The following is a 21,015-nucleotide window of genomic DNA, read 5'->3' on the forward strand; positions in this document are numbered from 1 at the left end:
GTCTCTTATCTAAACAAGTTATAGTAAAAGTCTTTTTTTTTTTTTTTTTTTTTTTTTTTTTTTTTAAGTGAAGTTAATTAAAATAATTACTTAATACAAGGAAGAACTCTTGGACTGATTTCTTGATTAATTACCTTCCCATGTTTTTCAGGTACTGAGGATATATTGGGTAACAAATATCACAATATTAAGTATAAGCTTATTACCAAAAATACCCAAGGGAAAAAAAAAATAATAATGAAAAGGACATGTCAGTAGCCCAATGATTTGTTTTCAAAACTCAAATTTTAAAATACTTTTCTGTATGGATAATTTGATATTATCTTAACTTTTATTTCAAGGACAATTGTATTGATACAAAATCATTTTGATATCTTATAAGATCATATAACCCTTATCAAAAAGATACTGCCTGTTAGATACAATCTGATGCACTATGTAGAAAGGTTTTGAGGAAAGTGCAGAATATTTTTTTCCAACAGCCACAAAGTGATTTGGACTTTGGCCAGAATGATGTAGTTAATAGCCATTCTTTTGTGAAAAGTGTCATGGGATTTTTAACGACAAGCTAGTAAAGAAGGGCTGATTTTTATGTGGCTTGCAAAGGACAGTTTCATGAAATCGGTAAAGGATTTTTACTAAAACAATTTGTACACAAATGGCTCTCTGGCACCTGTACATTGTATATAGCATTTTACCTATTAAAAAAATCAAACAGCAAATGATTTTTCGTTTTCTTTTTTCTCTTATCTCTATCTCAAAATTTATTAAAAAGTATATATATACATAGTAAATTGATTGCAAGTATATTTTAGTAACAGATTTGTGGAACGATAGACCTTAGTACATGCCTATGGCAAAATAGACACATGGAAATTCACCTTTAAAAAATTGTGATTGTGTTTTGCTTGTTTGTTTGTTTGTTTTGTTTTCTTCGTTTTGTTTTTAATCCATTATATTTAAAATATTATTTAAATAATTAACATGAAAATCAGATTAATATGCTACACCTTATCTGAGAGATTGATAGTTTTGTTTTGGATACGGCATTCCTGCAGATGACAGGTTAAGCCTGTGACTATACAACTATGTTAATCTTGTGGCTATACAACTGCTCTGTGGCCAGCACTACCCTGGAAATATTCTAAGCAAAATCAGTTTTCTCCATTGTTGCAGAAGAAGATAAATGTGTATCTCCTTTGTGTTTCACTTTCATTCCCTCATCCTTGAAGATTGTCTATGGACTTCCTTTAGGCTATATAGCAGGAGGTGAAGTGTTATTCCCTCTTCCTTCTTTTTAGTTTCTGTCTGTTTTGCAATATCCTTTGGTTTAGGAAGAAGGTCTGTTTTTGTGCATGTTCCCTGCTACTTGAAGGCCCTACCTTCTGATCTTTTCTGTGTAGTTTCTCTTCCTTCCTCTCTTGGCTTGTTCCACTTCCCTAGGTGAAGAGCAAAAGTGGAAAAAGCAGAGGTTTCCACTCAGTTGTAAAGTAGGATGCACTCTGTACCCTGAGCAGAGAGATTTTCAACCAGTTTCTGGTGCCCCAAGCAAGACTAGATAATAGTGCCCTGGATGAGGTCAGAGTTGGTTTAAAAGAGGGTTTCAGAACCAAAAATGAAAGCTTTTGTTTCTCTGTTCAGAGGAAAGACAACCATTAGAAGTACGTCCCAGTGACACCTTGTTAGGCAGAGATGTTATTAGCATCACTGATGCACAAGCCAGAGGCACAAAAGTGCTTCCATGTGGTTAAAGTGTAGACACTTGGGCAATGCCAGTGGACATTTTACATTTAAAGGGACAGAAGTGACTTTCTGTAGTAGACAAATGAGCTCAAAGAATACTTGCCCCTATCAGTGCCCCTTCCATTTTGGTATCCCATGTGGACACTTGTTTAGAGTTCCCCTAAGGCTGACCCTGCAGCTAGAGTGTGTACAGAACAAGATTGCCTACTGTATGGGAAGGAGGAGCAGAGGGTTCAGGCCCCTAATCAGCAATGACATTTCTGTTTCCTGACACTGCAGAATGAGGAACAAGGGGTCATTCAACGTAGGAAACTCAAATGCAAACCTGCCAATTAAGGGAAACATAGTTAGAAGGAATGTCACAAGTAAGGAGATACAAACGCACACGAAGAACAAAAGCATTTTTAAAGACAAGTAAAGAAATAATCAAGAACTGCTGCTCTAGGGAAGATTAAAATAAAATAAAATAAAATAAAATAAAATAAAATAAAATAAAAAATAAAATAAAATAAAATAAAATAAAATAAAATAAAATAAAATAAAATAAAATAAAATAAAATAAAATAAAATAAAATAAAATAAAATAAAATAAAATAAAATAAAATAATAAAGAAAAATATCTCAGCACACACTGCACAAATAGTTTTAAAATATATCATAAGCCTTAAAAGAAAGTCAGAAAAATGAAGCTGCTAGGTATTAGGTTAAACAAAACAGAGAACAGACATGTTATGGTACATACAAAGTTTGATTATAGGTGGTGGAGCCTTAAAAAATTTTAAAAATTGATGAGAATTCACTGTCCAACATTATTTCTGTATAAAGATAAACAAGGTAAGATGAGCTTTAAATACTTTAAAATGCATTGAATTTGTGATTTTTTTTTTTTTAATGTTTTGTAAACATTTTTGAACTTGAAGAATTTAAAGGAGGAATATTATTTATTATTATCATTATTATTATTATTATGTTTAGGTTTATTACTTTTATTTATTTATTGTAAGCTAGTATTCTCTCCTTCTCCCTTTCCTGCACTATTTCAACAACATACTATTGAGAGTTGTTTCCTATTGTGAATGTAATCAAAACAGGAAGAAACATTTGGACAAGTCACTTAGCCAAGCAATTCTTAGTTCATGACAGTGGACAAAGACTACATGAAGCACATATTTAGAGTAGACAGTAGTAGAAACTCACTAGCTGTTGAAATAATTATAAACTTACCTTAAAGAACTTCTGTTCCTTAAAGATATTCAAGATATATCATTTACAATGATATTTGAATTTTATTAATTTTATTTTAAAATAATATAAATATAGTGTCCAAAGGAGGGCTACTAGTGTACAGAGGTGAAGGGCCTAGAGGGAAAGATGTATGAGGAGGTCACTTGGTTTGAGGTCACTTGGTTTGTTCAGCCTGGAAAAGAGGAGGCTGAGAGGAGACCTCATTGCTGCATATAGCTTCCTCATGAGGGGGAGTGGAGAGGCTGGTGACTCATTTTCTGTAAATGTCAGTGATAGGACCCATGGGAATGGTGTTAAGCTGAAGCAGGGAAGGTTTAGGCTTGACATCAGGAAGAGGTTCCTCACTGAGAGGGTGGTTGTACACTGGAACAGGCTTCCCAGTGAAGTAGTCACTTCACCAAGCCTATCCGAATTTAAGAAGTGATTAGACTGTGCACTTAGTCACTTGGTCTAAACTTTTGGGTAGACCTGTGCAGTGCCAGGAGTTGGACTTGATGTTCCTTTTGGGTCCCTTCCAAGTCAGGATATTCTATGATTCTATAGCAGTCTTGGTCATCTGGAGAGATCCCAGATGACTGGTGACTTTCTAATGTGACAACCTTCTATAAAAGGGGTCATAAGGAGGACCCGGGAAACTACAGCCTGTCCTGGGTGCCAGGAAAGGTGATGGAACAGGTCATCTTGAATATAATTATGCAATGTATGCGGGACAACCAAGGGATCAGGCTCATCAAGCATGGGTTCATGAAAGGCAAGTCCTGCCTGACCAATATCATGTTCTTCTATGACTGGGTGACCCACCTCGTGGATGAGGGAAAGCCTGTTGACATAGTCTACCTAGACTTCATCAAGGCCTTTGACATGGTCTCCCATAGTATTCTCCTGGAGAAACTGGCAGCCCATGGCTTTGATGGGTATACTCTTTGCTGAGGTAAAAACTGGCTGGATTACCAGGCCCAGAGAGTAGTGGTGAACAGAGTGAAATCCAGCTGGTGACCAGTCACCAGTGGTGTTCCCCAGGGGTCAGTGTTGGGCATCACCCTCTTTAATATCTTTATTGATGATTTGGATAAGAGATTTGAGTGCACCCTCAGTAAGTTTGCAGATGAATGACGCCAAGTTGGGGGGAAGTGTTGATCTGCTGGATGTAGGAAGACCCCGCAGAGGGACCTGGACAGGATGGGTTGATGGACAGAAGCCAGTGGGATGAGGTTCAACATGGCTAAGTGCCAGGTTCTGCACTTTGGCCACAATAGTGCTTGGGGCAGAGTGGCTCAAAAGCTGTACAGAAGAAAAGGACCTGGGGGTTCTGACCGATGCTTGCTTGAACATGAGCCATCAGTGTGCCCAGGTGGCCAAGAAGGCCAATTGCATCCTGGCTTGTATCAGGAACAATGAAGCCAGCAGGACCAGGGAGGCGATCATTCCCCTGTATTCTGCTTTGGTGAGGCTGCATCTCAAGAACTCTGTTTAGTTTGGGGCCCCTCACTACAAGAAGGATATTGAGGCCCTGGAAGTTGTGGGGAGCTGGGGGTTGGCCTTTTTTCTCAGATAACTAGCAATAGGACTAGAATAATTGGCCTCAAGTTGCACCAGGGGAGGTTTTGGTTAGAAATAAGGAGACATTTCTTCTCAGAAAGAGTAGCCAGGCATTGGAACAGGTTGCCCAGGGAAGTGGTGGCATCACTGTTCCTGGGAGTGTTCAAGGAAAGGTTGGGTGTTGTGTTGGACATGGTTTAGTGGGTGACATTGGTAGTACGGTGATGCTTGGACCAGATGATCTTGAAGGTCTTTTCCAGCCATAATGGTTCTATGATTCTATGATTCTATATTATAGTACTTCTTTCAGAGATGAAGTAGGGGAAAAAAAGAAAAATGAAGAGAAAAAAAATACTTCCGAAATAGGTATTCCTTACATTTATTTCTTGTGGCTGTGTAGAATGCCACTGGACTTAAGGGAAATTTGTTAGGTTTTAAGATATACAAAAGCAATTAAGACTCTTACATCTGAATTGCTCCTTTTCTCTTCTAGAAGACCCAATGATGAGCCTACAATGGAGGTGATTCTACATATCTCAACAAGATGTGGTCAACTACTTAAACCTGTAACAAGTGTATGAGCTCCTTACATCGTTGTCTGAGCCCAAGTGCATAATTCAAGTATTCTACTTTATAATGGCTACAGATATGTCAATAATGTTCTATTCAACTGTTTTTTTTTTTTGTTTTTGTTTTTGTTTTTTTTTTGTTCCTAGAGGAAGTGTATTTAAGCAGAACCCTACAGTCAAAAATCAATAAGATGTTTCTCCTTTCATTCATATCCCTTTTCAGATGCTACATTGTTGTCATAATTGTTGAACAGAATCATAGAATCAATTAGGTTGGAAAAGATCTCCAAGATCATTGAGTCCAACTGTTAACCTAGCACTTTCAAATCTACCACTGAACCATGTTCCTACACATGACTTTATACCTTCAGGGGTGAGGACTTAACCACTTACCTGGATAGACTGTTCCAATGCATTATAACCCTTTCAGTAGATAAATTTCTCCTAATATCAAACTTAAACTTCCACTGGCGCAACCTGAGGCCATTTCCTCTTGTCCTATTGCTTGTTGCTAGGGAAAAGAGATAGAAGAGGCAGACCCTCATCCCCCTACAACTTTCTTTGAGGTAGTTGTTGAGAACACTAACACTCCTCTGAGGCTTTTTTTTTTTTCTTTAGGCTAAATAACCCCACTTCCATCAGCTGGTCCTCAAAAGACTTGTCCTCTAGATCCTTCACCAGCTTCATTGCTCTTCTGTGGACATGCTCAAGCACCTCAATGTCCTTGTAGTGAGGAGCCCAAAACTGAACACAGTATTCAAGGTGCAGCCTCACCAGTGCTGAGTACAGAGGAACAATCACTTCCCTAGTCCTGCTTGCCACACTGTTTCTGATACAAGCCAGGTTATTGTTGGCCTTCTTGGCCACCTGAGCAGTAATGCCCCCAGGTCCCTTTCTACCAGGCAGTTTTGCAGCCACTCCTTCCCCAGCCTGTAGGATTGCATGGGGTTGTTGCACCCCAAGTGCAGAACCTGACACTTAGCCTTGTTGAATCTCAGACAATTGGGCCCGTACATCTAGCCTATCCAGTTCCTTCTGTAGAGCCTTTCTACCCTTGAGCAGATCAAGGGTAGCTCATGCCTAACTGGGTGTCATCTGAAAACTTACTGAGGGTGTGCTTGATTCCCTCATCCAGATCATTGGTACAGATACTAAAGAGAACTGGACCCAGTAATGGGCCCTAGGAAGCACCACTTGTGACTGGCCATCATCTGGATTTAACTCCACTCACCATGACTCTTTGGACCCAGCCACACAGCCATTTCTTTAAACCAATCAAAAATGCTTTCATCCAAGCCATGAAGAGCCAGTTTCTCCAGGAGAATACTGTGGGAATCAGTGTCAAAAGCTTTTCTGAAGTCTAGGTAGACAATATCCACAGCTTTTCCCTTATTCACTAAGCAGGTCGCCTAGTCATAGAAGAAGATCAGGAGATTGTCCTCACAAGAGCAGAGTTTCTGAAGAACTTTTGCTTTTTCTTTCCAGAGTACATATGCATAATGACATTATAAAAGCTGAAGATTTAATTAAATGTCATTTTCTTAAAACCTGTATGCATTACTATGGAGATAATGAAGGTGTTCCGATTTGCATTGACCTTAATACGTTACACAATTTTCTGCTACTTTTCATGCAGAGTTTTTCTGATTAATGACTGAGTAAAACTTTGTCACCTTATTATGTTATAAATAAGAATTATAGAAAATCCTTTATTTTTACTTTTAAAGTGAAAAAAATGTAAAATTTTTAAAACATATTGTGTCTCCTAATGCAGAACCAAAAATGTGAAATGTACTTCCTGATGTTACAATTCATTCACCATTTTTACAAAATGGCGTGTATACATTGATGTAACAGAAATTAGCTAGGTAGAAATAGAAGAATTAAGTAATGCTTTCAGTGTGGAAATACCTGGGGCATCTCTGTATTCTTGGAGATGCAGACAAAACATGTAACGAATCCTGATGCTTCTACTCACAAGTAGTTCTGTTGACATATATGGTGCTATGTTAGGATTATCTTATACTTTATAATGAAATTAGAGAGTATTTTATCTTGATCTCTGAGACCTTCAAGAGAGGCTAAGGTAAACCAGGATTTCATCTTGCATTTACAAGCAACCAAAGGAAAAAAAAACGTACACAATTTGTTTTATCTATATGTACAGTTATTATTAATACATGTATTTACATAATTGAGAATAGATTAGAAAGCATATAATAAGTTTTCAAAAACAACAACAACAAAGTACATCTATACAATTTTACATTTAGGATTAAATGTTTATTGCATATTCTGACTTTCAATCCATTCATATGTATATGCTTTTCCCATATTTCAGAATAAACATATGTTGAGTCATATTTCTGTGTGGAATTCATTTATACGCGTGTATGTAATCACATGCATCGTTTCCTAGAACTTGAGAGAATGTTCTATGAGAATATCACTAACTACTTGCTCTCTAGTTCTGTCATACTCTGTCATACTCACCTTATTTATTTATTTTCTTTTTTGGCAACTGCTATCACTGGTGGAGGTGGGAGAATGGGCTGGATGGATCCTAGGTTTAATACTCACATCTTAGGATTTATGCTGGCTTTGCACTGTCTTCCAAAAGACTTTGAGATGCCATTAAGAGGCAAGAATCTGAGATGCCAGGTCCCCTTTTAGGGAAGAGTTGTCATACACCCACAGTTTTTTCCATCCTTCTTTCAGCTCTGGAGATGGACCTACCTCTTCCACTCACCCACAAAACTATAATTTCACTATACATCACTGGTGTATGAACCCATAAATTTAAATGAGTAGCAGTAAGGTCAAATTTCTCAGGCTTTAAGTTGAAAGGTAAAGACTGCAGTCTTTGATCAAGGTTTTTTTTTACTGCTCATATCTTTAGAAAGGAAGTTGAATGTTGCTTAAGATCAAAAAAGTAATGAGTCCTGAATTTTAACCATGAAGAAATAAAAAGTAAATAATAATGCCATACTATGGTATTGAATTAAAAAATATTTCTGTTGAAAACAAAAATTTTCATGGATATATTTTTGTTGGTTGGTTTGTTTGTTTTCCCTGAACTAATTTGATAATTCTGGTAGGTTGAACTTTCCATTAAGTAAGTTTTGTCAATTTACCAACATGAGAATTATTGAAATAATTTGAACAGTCTCTGATGAAAAAGGTGTGGAAAAGACAAAACAAAAAAAAATTAGAGTCTGTTGTGTTTTAACCCAGCAGGCAACTAAGCACCACATAGTTGTTCACTCAGTCTCCCCACTTTGTGATGGAGGAGAAAGTTACAAAAAGGTAAAGCTTGAGGATTAAGATAAAGTCAGCATATTAGAACAGAAAATGAAAGGAATGTAATTAGGAGTACTGGTAGTAGTAGTAGTAACAGTAGTAGTAGTAGTAGCAGTAACAATTATACAAAACAAGTGAAGCACAACACAACTGCTTGCCACCCTCCGATGGATGCCCAGCCAGATTAGCAACAGTTCCCTGGCCAACCCTCCCAATTTTATTTCACCACATAAAATCAAAAGGTGTGAAATATCCCTTTGCCCAGTTTGAGTCAGCTGTTCTTGTTGTGTCCTTTCCCTGCTTCATGTGCACCCCCAGCCTCTTTGCTGTCAGGGTGGTATGAGAAGCTGAAAAGTCCCTAACTTAATGTAAGCATTGCCCAAGAACAAATTAAACGTCAGTGTGTTATCACCATTATTTTTCTCTTAAATATAAAACACAGCACTATACAAGCCATTATGAAGATCATTAACCCTACCTCAGATGAAACCAGGACAACTGTAAACTAGAAGTCAGTGAAATCAGAGCAATGATTTTAAATTTACATCTCTAGGAACAAAATCAGATATTCCTTCTCTTGTTTGCAAATAGATAGCTAGATAGATATAGATATAGATAAATAAAATTAACTCAAGTTCATTGATTAAACTGTAATGAATAAATCAAATTAACAGGTTTCATCAGATCATTTACAGGAAAACTTTCCTCATATAGATGGTTCATTGAAACTGAGGAAATATTTTTAAAATAGTAAATGAAAACATATAATCTGTTAACACTTGTTAAATGTTTTCACAGATACCATTTTAATTCAGTACCTCAGAAATATAAAGATCCTTGAATCTTCTACTTGCTTCAGGAATGGACTAGATGTTTTTTTTTTCTGTTCTGTTTGACTATTAGTCTTCTTTCTTGTGGTTACTCTTTTTATTGTATCTGTTCTGATATAATTGCTCCCAAAAATTCTTCTGTCCATTCATATTCATCTTATACTTTATGGAAGCAATGAATTTGATCTACTTTGTCTTAGAAGGACATCCAACTGCTTTTTGTCCTCTGTTTACTATGTAAGTATATAGTAATTCACGTAGTATTCACTGTGTCAATATTTTTGGTTAACTCTTAAATATCTTTTCAGTCATCCACTAGTTATAGTGGATGTTAATTAATATATATTAAGTAATATTAATATATATTAAATAACAACTTAGCTTTTCCTAACTCTATCCAAGCTATATTTAGAAATTGAATGAAAATAACAAAAGAAGATTTTTTTTTTCATACATATAAATAACAAAACAACAACAACAAAAAATAACATTGGCTTTCCGTATAGAATCATCTAGTGCTTCTTTAGGCAACACCTATATTTTCTTTCTTGGAGGTCCTACTTCTAGTACTTTTAAGAAATGTGAGACATTTTATATATATATATATATATATATATATATATATATATATATATATATATGTATATATATATATATATAATATATATATATGTATATTTCATATCCCATTACACTTAATGAGATTGGAAACCTACTTCTGAGTCTAGGAGCTATGAAACTGGCTCAGCATATTGCATGCAACGCAAATAACTGGAAATCAAGTGGTGAGAGCAGGAGACACATTAATTATTCATAGAACTAAACGTATTGAAGAGCCCACATTACAGCTCACAAAGGAGTACCTCTGAGTCCAGAGAGGGGAGGGGTAACAGTCTTCAAATCCAGTTAAAGTGCACCTGACACACACGAGGATGGTTCTCAAAGTGACCATGAGAATTTTCAATAAAAGCTGCAGGTTTTTTTTTTTTAAGTTTCCCAGCGAAAGTCAGTGAGATATGGACAGTTTGTTCCCTTTCTCAAATCGTAGTTCAAACAAATGGAAAAAATTGACCTACATTATATTTTGAGTTACTACCTAACAATCCCTGCTAAGAATTTTGTAACATTTACCATTGTATCTACATGTGTTCTGACTAAAGCCTTGTCATGATACAGGGAAATCCAAGACTACTGGTGAAAGTGCAAGTCTGTCTACTGTGAATATACCAAATAATTTTTCTCATTGCAATTAACGGAACTTAGCTTATGCATACAGATGGCAATTTTCATCTGTATTTTCTTTATGTATTGTATAAAAAACATTCTGATTTTTTTTCCAAATGGTGCAAAGTGGATTAAAGAATTCTAGCTTGTGCACCCCAAGCTCCTTTGCTGGCAGTGCAGTAGGAGAACATAAAAGTCCTTGAATTAGTTTAAATGCTGTTCAGTAACAACTAAAACATTGGTGTGTTATCAGCAAACTCTATGTAGTAATATTCTGCAGCAGGATTAGCACATACATTAGCATTTCATAACTTTAAATATATACATGTATATATATATTTTTTTTTTCTACGTGTTGTTTTAAAAGGAAATTGTTTCTTTTTCCATGATTATGACACTGTCAGATACGTATTTTATACATATGCATTATTGTCTTTGCCATAACTCTGAATAACAGCTATTATTTAAAGATGACTGTGCAGAACCTTGCAAATATTTCTATGATGCTTTTGTGAAGAGAGTATTAGTAATTTGCTACACCAGCAAATGGATATAAGTAAAATAGCAATGTATTAAAGCAGTGGAGGTCAGAGTATGTACAATTTGTGAAGTTCTGGAAGGCTTCTCACTTCTTTGCACAATAGATCAGTTTCTGTGTCCATATGATATAAAACATAACTGGCCCTCAACCTAGGTCAATTGATAATGATTTACATAAATATTAAGTGCTAGTAAAACCTACCTTCCTTTTTAAAAATTTACAGTACTTTTTAAAAGTACTATATATTTTATCTTAAGATATATATACTACTACTTAGTTACACCCTACTTATTTACATTCCTTGCCTTTACAATTTGTTTGTCATAAGTACTGTCTTGAATTTGTGAGGAAAACTTGTCAGTCTGCTCACCATTACTGAGAACATACATGCTCTGCTTCCTTTTTATTCTTAATATTGTTTGTTCTACTTTTTACTTTTTTCTTTTTTTTTCCCCCCCTCCCAAAAAAAAACAAAATACATGATTCATTATAGCTGTGATATATTTAACATCAAGTAGGACTTTTCCTTAGAACTGAATATGAAATTATATTTGATAATGATTTTCATCCTGTTTTTTGAAACATATTTAAAACATGCTTTTTTAATATAGAATTTACAAGCTTTCTATGTTTAATCCAGAGTGGTAACAGTAAATTAAAACTTACAGTAGCTGAGTAAAATTATTCATTTTTTTTTATACAAATGAGAAGGAGATTGAAAATCAAAGGGAAAAATTTAGTGACCTAATGCCAATGAACACACATGTTGTGGACTCTGTGGAAGAGAACTTACAATCTTGTTCTGTTATTGTAGTTAAGAGAATAAGGTCATGTAAATGCTGGTGCTGGAAAAATGAAGGAGATAAATCCTAATGCAAGGAAGTGATGATAAATATATTCTTTTGCATTTTCATTTAACATTCCAACTGATTGGTATTAGCATTAGGTTAAAATATTTATGACACATGTTCTGGATGAATTGCATCAATATAATTTATTATTTAAGAAGAAGAGAGAATAATCTACCTCAGTGAAGATAATAATGTTATTCATGCCATTCTGATGAATTTCAGCTTTAAACAAATGGGAAAAAAAAAAAAAAAGTTAAGTCTTTGTACATTCTCAATTTAGAAAACTGTAACAATGTTATAATTTTAAATACCTTTTAATTTAGAATTGGACAAGGATTAAAAGAGAAGGATTAAAATCTACAAAAAGACATGGGTGTGCCCTGCAGACATTATCAAAGTGTAGTCTATCACTGATGCATCAATGTATTGGCACCAGGTCAGTCAGATTAGCCCCCAGTGGATAAATGGTCCTTCAAGTGTTTGGACTATCATTGTTAGTTACACATGTATTTTTAAAATAGGATATTAACAACCACAATGCACTTGTTTTTACCTATACAAATATAGAAAGAAGATCTGAACTCTAGGTTATGAACTAAGGCTTATCTAAATGAACGTAACATTTATCAAATTTATAGCAATGTCGAGAGAAAAGTAAATTTTCACAATTCTCCTCTTTTTAAACGTTATTTCACTGCTGGGTAGTTATTGAAGAAAGAGTTTATGAAATAAATTTGCACAAAATCTGATCTGAATACACAAAAGGAGTGAAAGCAGTTTGTGATATGCAAACTGTAAAAAGAGAGATGAAGGAAATAAGAGCCATTTGAGATAAAATTGTGTGCTAAGACAAAGTAGGGGAAAATGCCACTTGAAAATTTAGAAATTGAAAGAGTTTTAACAAGATCAGAGATTCATGAAGTGACTGGGGGATGTGCAACATATATATATGTGTGTATTTATGATACAGACAGAAAAGAAAACCATCAAGACTGTAAAAAGTAACAAAACCTATCAGCAGCAGACAGTTCGTTGAAAGGCAGGTTTCAAGCCTTTAGTGAGAGGAGCATTTTGCAGTTGCAAAATGGTAATGTCATCAGTAGAGGGATCAAAAGCCTTAAAGGTAAAAATAAATAAATAAATAAATGAAATTAATAGCATGCTGTTTTCAATAATGGCAGAAAATGCAATGAACTGGGAATTAGGTAAAACAAAGACTGGACAAAGGTTGAGAACAGTCAAAACGTCTGGGAGTCATGAACACAGAATTTATAAAAGAATGCACTACAGAGCAAAAAAGGTATAGTTAAAAAATAATAATAATAATTAAAAATACAACATACAACAGTGCTGCCAAAACTCAAAATGAATGTCTCATTCTTTAATTAGGTAGGATTAAGTCATTGTAAACATGAAATTTTGTAGAGTAACTGAAATAAAGGGACTATATAGAAGTAACATTGTCCAAAACATTTTTAACATTTTAACCTTTACCTGCAAACAGTGTGGATATTATGGAGAAATCAAATCCACCAATAAGAAATCTATTACAGAGAAATAAAGATAAGAATGTAGAGTTTAACAGTAGCTAGAAGTGAAGAATAAAATGAAAGAGTATATACATATAAAATAAGAGCACCAGGAAAAGCTAAAGAAAACTTGTGACAATTTTTGAGAGTGTATATTTGAGAAGTTTGTTTTATAGCTGTTGGGAAAATAAAGTGAGAGGGAATAGGATATTTTTTTAATAAAAGATGTCTTATATCCATCCATGAAGAATATGACTAGACCTTGAATGTTCTGGAATATTGAAAGAAGAAATTGCATCCTGTCCTCTGAGAAAGAATACAGAATTGTCATGGCCCTTTTGCATAGGAGTAAAGAAGGAATGGACTTAAAAAAAGAAGCAGAAGAAAAAGCAAGAGCAGGGTTTGGGGTTAAGGGGTAGGACTAAAACTGGGATTAAGAGTAGGACTATATACCGATACTGTTGTTGGAAGGATTGCCAGAAGAGAGAGTATCTTCTTAGAAGATGGTAACTATTAAGATAAAAAAAATTTAAAAGTCAGTCTAGCATTTCCTATGAACTTTTACAATTCTTTTGACACAATGTTTTCTGAAGGCTATGCCAACTTTTTCTTACAGTTTACTGAAGCATTCAGAAGTTTTTGTACACTTTTTTTTTTTTTTTCCACCCAGTATATTTTATATGATAGTCTCCATACATTTCCCATTGCATGAACATTGCAATTGGGTCCATGAAGATTTGTACTGACCTCATCATGTCATCAGCTTGACATTATAATTTCATCTCTAGAGAAGCATTGAAACACTTTTCATCATAATTTGATATTGTAAATGTGGTGACCATAGATAGTAATAAAAATTCCTTGCAATTGCATTTTGACATCATAATGCAATCTCTATAGTCTTCTCTTGACATTGTGATGAGATTGTGGCAATGCTAACTTTGTATGAATGAAACGGGCTCTATAGAATGAAAAAATTAAGGTACAGTTTTGTACATGGTGAACAAATGGTTCTGAATATTTATATAGTCACAATTAAATTTTTATTAAAAACTAGAGCAAAATATCTGCCCATCTGAGGAATGAAGAACTGGAACAGTCCTTTCACTGGGGAGAAGAATAGACTAATCACTTTTCAGATGAAGATTGATCAATTAATTCAAGAGAAAATATGGTATAGTTTATGTTGTATCTGTGATTAAAAAGATCTTCCCAATTTCAATTATCTTCTGTGACATGTACTTCTGTCCTAGTGCATGAGTAGAGGCTAAACTTAATATGTTTATAAAATAACTTCTCTACCTAGAATCCAATGTTTTTTTAATGTTAAGCACATCGAAAATACCATGAATATTTCCTACAACATAGATTTCGTTTGCAAAAAGAAAAAAAAAAAAAAGGTATCCCTTAAAAATAAAAAAATCTGGTGAGGGTCCAATCAATTCTTTAACTTCAGCTTTAGAGTTAATAAACATGGAGTCTGCTTTAAACAATGACTTTGATGCTTTTAAATTAGGCAATAGTTTAATATGAATTGGAATAACATTTTTTAAAAGACAAAGCATTGCTGATTTTTGGTGGAATCTCAATAGATGACCTCTTGGAAAAATGCATTTATCTTATTATTAGACCTTTGAGACACTTACATTACTTGTAAGTTTTAGTTAAAGCATTTTCTTATAGATATACTTCTGATATACAGATTCTTATGCAATATAGGCAAAAACAAATATTAAAAAAAAAAATGCTATTCCAAGATTATAATCATGGTGTTATACAGACCTTGGATTTTTTATTTTCTCAGTTTGTGGACAAAAAATATACCTCTCTGGCAGATTTTACTTGATGAAATTTGAATAATGTATAGATATCAGTAATCATCTTTAACAACCTACCTATTTATTTATTTATTTATTTGTATGTTTACTTTATTTCTCAGAACCAGTGTTTGGCTTCTCTTCTTTTCTCTTAGGAATGAATAGATATTATATCAAATGATATAAACCTGTGGTTAAATGAGCAAAGCATGTACTTAGAATTGTGGAATTAGAAAGCCTAGCTCTTCAAACAAATCATTTCAACTCCCTGTGCAGTTTAGAACGGCAAAGCTTGTTTGACCGGGTGATAGAAGTACATGGAACATTGGACTATTTTATTTGAGAAAAGTTTTATAAATTATTGAGAAAAAAAAAAAAAAAAAAAGAAACTCATTTTATCAATAGCCATGACTATTAGCTTTTATTTGTTAAATGATTTTATTATTATTATTATTTGCAACTCTAAATAATTTTAGTCCTCGTCCTCTTCTGTGTTTCATAAATGTAGTCAAGATAATATAGCTTTTGAATACCAGAGATACTGTGGATATGAAGATACCTTATTACACTAAAGTTTACAAAAATTTTAACTGGAAAGTATCTTTTTTCATGAAAAGAATCATTATTTACCTTTGTAAGACATTTAAATCATAATAAATCATGATATATGAAATATATCACATACATGATATATGAAATATATACGTGAAATAGGAGAGGTTTAGAAACTTTCAAAAGTCAAATGGAATAACAAATACAGTAAATATATTTGAATGTATTAGATGCACTGAATGTATTAAAAAAACTTTTGGGCATAGTTTGGTCATTGAATCATATTTCTATTGATTTTTTTTTTTTTTTTAAGTGCAAACTAGCAATTGACTAGCAAAATTGTTTACACTATTTTCAGTGAGGTAAAACTTATTGTGGATAGGCTGTATGTATGGTTGCTAAATACATTACTTTTTCTAAATATCATAAGAATGATCTATTTTGAAATTGCATTTCTCTCGATAGATTGTGGGTCTTATTATTTGTTTGTTTTCTTGTTTTTTACATTAAATTGAAGTATACTGGGGTTTGAAGCAGAAAGATGAAATGAGTATAAATAATATGTGAGATGACATTAGCTGTAGAGAGCGTATGTTAGAGTCTGTGAGGTTCCTGAGAACTGTTTCTAATTATGTTGATGAAGTTCAGAAAATTAGCTGACACACCAGCAGCTACATTTTTATTTCTCATTTACACTTATTTTCACAAAAAGGTTAAAATTATCTGCAAAATTAAGTTATTTTACATATATTGGAAAATAACTTACTTAAATCAGAAATAAAAGATTATTAAGATGTTGATGACATAAACAGCAGTACACAAGTAAACAACTGATATACTGAACTCAACTTTTATTGTACCTTTGAAGGTATTGTCAGCCTTTTGTTCTTTTTGAATATCTCTTCAAAGAATTCAGTGATGATAAATTTTATTTTGAGTTAGAGTGGTTTAAACCCAGCAGGCAGCTGAGTACCACACAGCCACCCACGCACTTTTCCCTGGGTGGATGGGGAAAAGAATTGGAAGGTAAATCTGTGAGAGCTCATGGGTTGATATAAAGACAGTTCACTAGTTAAAACAAACACTGCATATGCAAGCCAAGTAAACCAAGGAATTCATTCAGTGTTTCTCATTGGCAAGCAGATGTTCAGCTACTTCCAGGAAAGCTGAGCTCATCATACATAAGTTTATTGGGAAGACAAATGTCATTACTCCTTATGTTGTGTCCCCCATATGCTATGGAATATCCCTTTGGCCAGTTTGTGTTTTTTTTTTTGTCCTTGCTGTGTCTGTTCCCAGTTTCTTGTGTACCCCAACTTCCTCACTAGCAGGGCAGCAAGAGAATCAGAAAAGTCCTTGACTCTGTATAAGTACTGCCCTGAAGCAATTTAAAATGTAGGTGTTTTATCACCATTCTTTTCATCAAAAATCCAAAACAACATCATATGAACCTCTACAAAGAAAATTAGCTATATCCCAGCCAAAACTGTGACAGTCAGTTTTTAATCATTTTGAAGAAATGTGTGTAAATATGTTGACCAAACCCATATTTCTAGCATTGGCTTGAATGCTTAAGCAAATCCCTTTTGTTTCTCATAGAACTACATACAAAAATAAGGCATATCCTTTGTCCTGAATGAGTAGTAAGGAATATGTATTCTCAATATGAAAAGTGAACTTTTCTTCTGAAAAGGAAATTAATTTTTTTAGAGGAATAATTTTAGGCCTTCCGGTGGAGTGTATAATCTGTCCAGACCAATTATAGCAACTGGTCTGATGGGTTCTCTCAAAAGTGATCTGTGCTTTTCCCTAATCCCTTTACTTGGGCACAGCTTCTTTACTATTGGTCTGTCAGGTAGTCTGCCAAAAGTAAAGCATTTTTAAATGGCAGTTAAGTCCAAAATGCTTATCTCCAATGGACAGAGATTCTTTCTGTGGTCAGTTGGGAAAAAGGATTGAAGTTTGCTGTACCGAACAATTCTAACTCAGGAATCCCCATTGCACTGATACTGGGTTGAATAACTCGCATTATTACTTCACAATTGAGATGTGAGATCAGAAGAGGTCTTGCCAAGATAAATATTTAGTTTTAACAAAAGTGCCAACAGTCACAAATTCTACCTGCCACTTCCATATAAACTGTAGACCTCACAGACGAATTGGGGAAGTGGTTAGATCTGAAACAAAACAAAACAAAACAAAACAAAACAAAACAAAACAAAACAAAACAAAACAAACAAACAGGAAAATTTATAGGCAGGTAGGATGTCTGCTTTGGAGTATTATTTCTTCTCCTGTTATGCAGTGTGCTGACATTCTTTCACTAGACCACATAAAACTCCACCAGTAAAAGATGAAAAGTGACAGCTTTTTAGTTTGAAAGAATCTTGTAGGGTACCATGAAAATGTTATATGAAGTTGCTTTTATATGATTTCCACATAAAATGAAGATAGTTGACAAGGTACACTGTGATCACAAAAAGTCCAGGCATTTTTTTTTCTGTTTATTTTGTTCTGAAATATTGTTTAATTGTATTTGGGATTTGTTATTTTAGATTCCGAAATTAATATAAAATCAGTTTATACATGACGAAAATATACTTATGCCTGTCAGAATTCAGGTGCAGTAAACATATTCATATTTACAGATCTTAATTTTCTGAATTTTCTGTTTATGATAATACTTTAATTAACTAAAATAGTTTAAGACTTGCTTCAGTGCTCATACTGCCTTAATTCAGTAGGGCAATTGATGTGAATCCCAACATCTGGCAATCTGAGTGCTTTAATGAGTTACTTTTTAAAGAAATGTCTGTCTGCCGGAGGGGTCTATAATGCAATTAGACACATTAGCACCTTCTCTGTCATTTGGGGGGATTTTTCATGAGAAAATGTGATTGGAGCAAGCTGTAAAATGTTTGCACTTTTAGAAGATGAGAAGTTGTAATATATTTCAGCTTATAAAGCACTTCAGCTTTATAAGGAGGGTTTTGTTAGAATGGTGTTATGTAATACATTTGTTGCGGTTTCATAGTATCTGTTTGCAAGATGTAAGAATTCAGGCTGACGTCTACAATAGTTTAAAGAGTTATGAGCTTCAAATTTTATTTTAAGGCACAACCTCAGGAAAGAAATTGTGATTAATAGAACAAACAATTTTGAATATATATGTTACTGATTATTTAAAATTAAAATCAGCTATCCAAATTTAAAGGAATTATTGAGAAACATGAAAACATTCATATATCATTCTTTGTAGCCAATAATACAATTTGGAAAGAGTTATATTTTTACATACTTAGGTTTTTTTTTTAAGTTGATTTTGTTATCTTAGACATATTTTATTGTATTTTTTAAAGTACTTATTAAATTCTCATAGTTAAAGTACACAAATAAAATTCCAGGACTTTAAATTAAACATATTAATACACAGGAATAGTTTAGTAATTTCATACTTTTATCCACATCTTATGTCTCTAGTAGGACCAAAAAGTAATCCTCTTGTTTCATTGGAAATTATGCTGGCATTAATGCTGAAAATTCTGCACTTATGTTGTGTTGTTTGTGAATACCTAACTTCTTCTGAGGAAATCAGCTTTGGTGGTTAGGAACAAAATACTTACAAAATAGTAGTTTCAAATATGTATGTTTATATATTACTATTTGCATTACTTGCATATGATAATTTCATATATATTTATGTGGACATGAAACAAATACATACAAGCCTATGAAATGTTATGAAAAAAAGCTTTTGGCCTGTGAGACAAAAGAAAAAAAAAAAAGAAGGCTTAGAAATTATTGAATATTTGCATAATGTGATAATGCATAGAAACCTAGTTGCAAGTATTCTCTCTTAAGAGAGAAGAGTATTGTCTTCAGAAATTACATAATTTAAACTTCTGTTGCAAAAGTTTTTTGTCATACCATTTTAAAGCATTTTAAAATAAAATCTACTTTATGATTAACTAACGTGGAAATCTGTATTTTTTAAAATTTTATTTTATTTTATTTTATTTCAATTGGACTTCAGTAGTGTTAGGATAGGTTCTAATTGAAAAACTGAATTTTATGTGTTTTTTTCCACCAGCCTATGAATATAATTTCTGCTGATTTAAGAATCTGATGTCAGGGCAGTAAGTATGCAATTAGCTTTAGTTTAAGTGATAGCAACATGCTGTAAATAAGACTCTTAATTGTGTTTGCAAGATTAAAATTCAGTCTCATTGTTTTTTTCCCTTATTTCTTTGGTGGCTTTGTGGTATATTCGCTTTGCTACCTCTAAATGAATGTCAACTTGTTTTACTTCGACTGCAGCCAATCGATACTTCATTAGACTGAATTGTCTTGTGCCCATGCAACCTTGAAGCTGTGGCTTAATTACCACCGGTATTATGCAGTGGCTCAGAGGGCTGTGCTCAGCTGTGTCAGTTTTGAACAAAAGCCATGCTGTTGCCTGTATTTAGGAAAAAATGGACTTTTGAACTAAAGAACTACTAAAGTATTTTCTAAGTTAACAATTCTTGATGATAACCTCTTTTATAACGTGTATGTCAGTTTGCAGTAAGTTTACATATGAATAGGTTTCTGCATATTGCAAAACATTAAAAGACAAGTACTTTTGCTTTCCACGTTCAACCTATCGTTGATTTAAGATAATTTTAAATTAATGGCAAAGTAACATTCATCTGAAAGAGAAGACAGGAGAAAGTGCAGTCAAATGGCAATCATGACAAATGACATCTCTTGTCTGAGAGTCATTTTTCCTCACTAGACTGATTTGTCATCCCCACTTTTGACATCTTTCATCTTGCTATGAAATCACATTGACAGAATAAGATATTTCTACACTTAACAGTAGGCCACAGAAGATGGTTCTCTGCTTTTTTTATTATTTATTTTGTTATTTTTATTTTTTTATTACATTTTAAGTTTTGTAAATTTGTAAGCAACTAAATTCTGATGATAAATCTGATTCACTTTGTAAAATACAAAGTTCACTCTGCCCTATTTTAAAGTTAATGTTGCTCACTCATCAGGTCATTATACAACCTAGAAAAAAACAAACCTTTCTGTGAAGAAAATTTTCCATGTCGGAGTACTATCCTCTTTTAAGTGAGTGTTATGAAAGCAAGGTGTAGCAATGAGTAAAAACTACCTTACATTAAAATATTAGACTGCCCATTGCCTTGGAGAAGTCTAAATACCTGGGGATAATGTTTTCTATTTCTTACTTCTGAATCATAAAACAACATAAGACTCATCCACTCCTGAA

The sequence above is a fragment of the Anas acuta genome, chromosome 2 (assembly GCF_963932015.1).
Source record: "Anas acuta chromosome 2, bAnaAcu1.1, whole genome shotgun sequence".
NCBI classification, from domain to species: Eukaryota; Metazoa; Chordata; class Aves; order Anseriformes; family Anatidae; genus Anas; species Anas acuta.